Genomic DNA, 3,444 nt, shown 5'->3' with positions numbered 1-3,444 from the left:
CTACATCAATAACTTTTTTGAGAATTAAGTAGTAATTATAAGAAAAGAAGGAGAAAAATAAAAAAGGCTTCCACTCAGTTACCATTTCAGTGTGGAAAGATTTTACAAAACAATTTTGTTGTTAGTGTTCATATAATGTAAGAAATATTACATTTAAGTAATTTGTAACTATACATATCACATACTATTCTATGACTAAAATTGATAATAAAAATTACTAAGGATTCTCTATGGTCTGGCATGGGATGAGGTCCATGGGATGGTGATACCATGTGTTACTGCACTGGGTGATACCAACCCTAGTGAAGCCACTGGCATTCCTTACTGGAACAAGCATCACGTAGACCACCTGAAGCACCTGGGAGACATTCTGAACATTGAGAGCTTTGATCTGGCTCTACTGGAGGAGGTAGGGTTGTGGGGAGCTGACATGAAACTGAGACTGGGAGGAGGGCAGCTAGGGGTGCAGGAGGGGACGTTTCCCCTAGGAGAAGGGGCCAATCAGGCATCCTCACCTCTTCCTCCACGTGTGTAGTGAGCAGGACTTTGAGTCCCTGAGACAGGAGCTGTTACTCACCTACCCGGTTGCACGTTTCTTCAGGATGCGAGAAGAATACTGTCCTGGCAGCCTGTTCTCAGACCAGGAAGCTCTTGGACCTGCCAGCCATTTCCTATCAGGCCTGCACCTCCACCTCCCCCCTCCCCCACCCTCTTCCAGCATCCTCTCCCTCTGGGTGTGGGAGCAGAAGATGGTGGAAACAGGAAGAACTTCCGCCCAACTCAGCCTTATTATCAGGCCACCCCATCATCCTCCTACAAAGGCCGTAGGAGGTTTGTTCTTTGTTCCAGGGCTGGTCTCATCAGCAGAGAGAAAGAAAGCAACCAATCAGAGTTGGGAGACAAGGGAGGGGATGAGGGAGGAAAGTGGGGTGGGGTATTTCTCTTCCTGCCTTTCTGGCTATTTAACAGGGCTTGGTTCTCAATAGAGTCATTGGCAGTGGCCCTTGAAGCCTAATCCTGAGAGGCAGAAGTGGGACTCCTCTAGCTGTGCAGTCTGGGGTGGGGCATAGGGACAAGATCTTGTAAGGTCACAGCAGGCAAGTTTCACTCATTCTATGCTGAGCATAGTGCCAAGTGACACACAAGCTTGATTTAGACTTTGCTCCTTGGACTCTCAGCCTTATCTGCCATAATCTCATTTATCTTGCTCAGCTCCATCCAGAGTACAATTGACAGAAGGATATCTACCTGGTACATCTTATGACCCAAGCTTGCCAACTGGCCCAGTTTATCCAGTGTGTGAGATGGGGAAGTGGGATGGGACCCAGGGACTGAGGGGTGGCCAAGGCCCCATATATAGGAAGAAATTCCTGCCTCACCAGCCTGGCTTCCCCCAGTCACACATCCAAGAGGGCAGACATGGTTCTGTTGTGTGAGGACCTCAACTTGTACCCAAAAGACCTGGCCTGCTGCCTGCTGAAGGAGTGGACAGGGCTGCAAGATGCCTACTTCGAGACCCAGGACTTCAAGGCATGGCCACGGCCCAATGTTTCCCCACTTACACCCTAGCTTCTCTCCCTCTTCTTCCCCTCATCCTAACACAAGCAAGTATTCACCTGTGAGGAAGGTGCCCCAGAACTGCTATGTCAACCAGCAGGGGGCATCTGCACTGACTATGTGCTTTACAAGGTCAGGTTCCTCCCCCACAATGTGCCTCCACCACTGTGTGCCTTCCCTCACCTGCCTGTGCTGATTCTTGCCAACTGATCTCTGGAGCGTGGGGTAGCCAGGACCTGGTTCTCTGGGAAGAGGCCCTCAGACAGATGCTTCTTTAGGCCCTCACTCTTCCTAGGCGGTTTCTGGGGTCTACATCTCCTGCAAAACCCTCAAAACTACTGCAGGCCATGACCCTCACAGTGGCACCCCCCTCTCTGGTCATGAGGCTCTGATGGCGACTCCGTGTGTGAGGCCCCTCCTGTAGTACAGCCCGAACCCTACTCACAGTGAGTCCTTGGCTGCTCCCTGCTCAAGGTAGCCCCTCCTCTCTGACCCTCTCTTTCCTGCCCACTGCCCTGACTTGTTCTAGGACCAGCAGAGATGTTGTCATTGATCACTGTGCTAAAGGAGGCCTGGATGGAGCTGGGCTTGGATGTGGCTCAAGTTCACTGGTGGGCTGCCTCTGCTAGACATGTAATTGATATGGGGCTGCTTCTTCTGGTATTGCAATGTGCACTAGGGACCAGAGGAGAGGGCAGGGAAGTTAGCTTGCTGCTCTTGAGCCCTTGCATGGGACAGGTGCTGGTGGTAGGTGCATTCTAGCTCTTCCACATGCAAGAGGTCAAAGGCTTATGTTGGGCCTGAGCTGAGCTCCAGCATGTGCTGGGAAGGGCCAGGGAAGCCCAGGACCTGTACTCAGTGCCTCTGTCAGCCTAGCTCCTGGGGCAGCAGGTGGAGGACAGAGCTGAAGAGCAATAAAGCTTGACACTCTTCAGTGGCTCTGCCTTTTTCCTTGAAGGGGCAGTGATAGGGCCAAGGGTCAGTGTAACTGTCACAGTGTAGGCCACAAGGCTCCCACACATCTTCTGCCCTCTCTGCACACCCCTAACCCCAACCTCAGGCAGCATGAGCCTTGTTTGTGGCAGAAACATTTTTATTGTAAACAAGGAGGCCCTCTCCCAGGCAGCCTAGATAGGCAGGAGTGGCACTGTCCTCGGCAAGGTTGTGATACCAGGCACTGGTCCTGCAGACGTCTCTGGGAGATACACTATGGCCATCTTCCCTACAGCTTGCCAAGCCTGCGTTCTTCCCGGAAGCACATGAGGGCATCTTGCTGGCCCACCACGTCCAGCAGCTTCTTCAGGACCTGATCCTCAGCGTGCTCATCAGCTGCTGTCTTTTTGGGAGAGACGGCTGGTGTCGAGAGACGGCTGGTGTCAGACTTGTTGAAAAGGTTGGAGGGCCGAGGTTTGTCTGACCTCTGCCTCATAGGATCAGCCTGGAGCTGTGGATGCTGCTACTGATTCCCCTCCTTGCTTGTGAGGTTAGACCAGGCAATTCAACTCCCCTACGCCACCGTTTTTACAATCAGACACACCCACACTTAAATACATAGTGCAAAAATGTTCTAAAGTCCACTACGAACGGGTTACCAGCCTTTAGGACCATCTCACTTCCCTTTCGTGAGCTGCTAACAACCAGCCGCTCCAGCATTTGCAGGGGCCCAAAAGGGTCGGGCCCTTGACCCAGGAACTTCCTTATAGCCAAACAGGACAATTAGGCTCTCTGAATGGCAAATGGTAAAACTGACTCTCCAAAGATCACAGAACAAGAATGACTTCACCAGTGCAAAGAAACCCCTGCCTTGGAGTTTCACTTTATGATAATGAAAGGTACACGCCAGAGCATAAAGCAAGGAGGAATACAGAGGTCTGGGACCCAGCTCTG

General features: G+C 51.6%; 1 pseudogene; it reads left to right on the top strand.

Moving 5' to 3' along the window:
• Window positions 1-259: 259 nt before the first annotated feature.
• On the top strand, window positions 260-2,555 carry LOC100660597 (sphingomyelin phosphodiesterase 2-like; annotated as a pseudogene).
• The last annotated feature ends 889 nt before the right edge of the window (window positions 2,556-3,444 follow it).

Source organism: Loxodonta africana, chromosome 21 (assembly GCF_030014295.1).
Source record: "Loxodonta africana isolate mLoxAfr1 chromosome 21, mLoxAfr1.hap2, whole genome shotgun sequence".
Classification (NCBI taxonomy): Eukaryota; Metazoa; Chordata; class Mammalia; order Proboscidea; family Elephantidae; genus Loxodonta; species Loxodonta africana.
The sequence above is the reverse complement of the archived record's forward strand: the minus strand, read 5'-3'. Positions and strand labels throughout refer to the sequence as shown.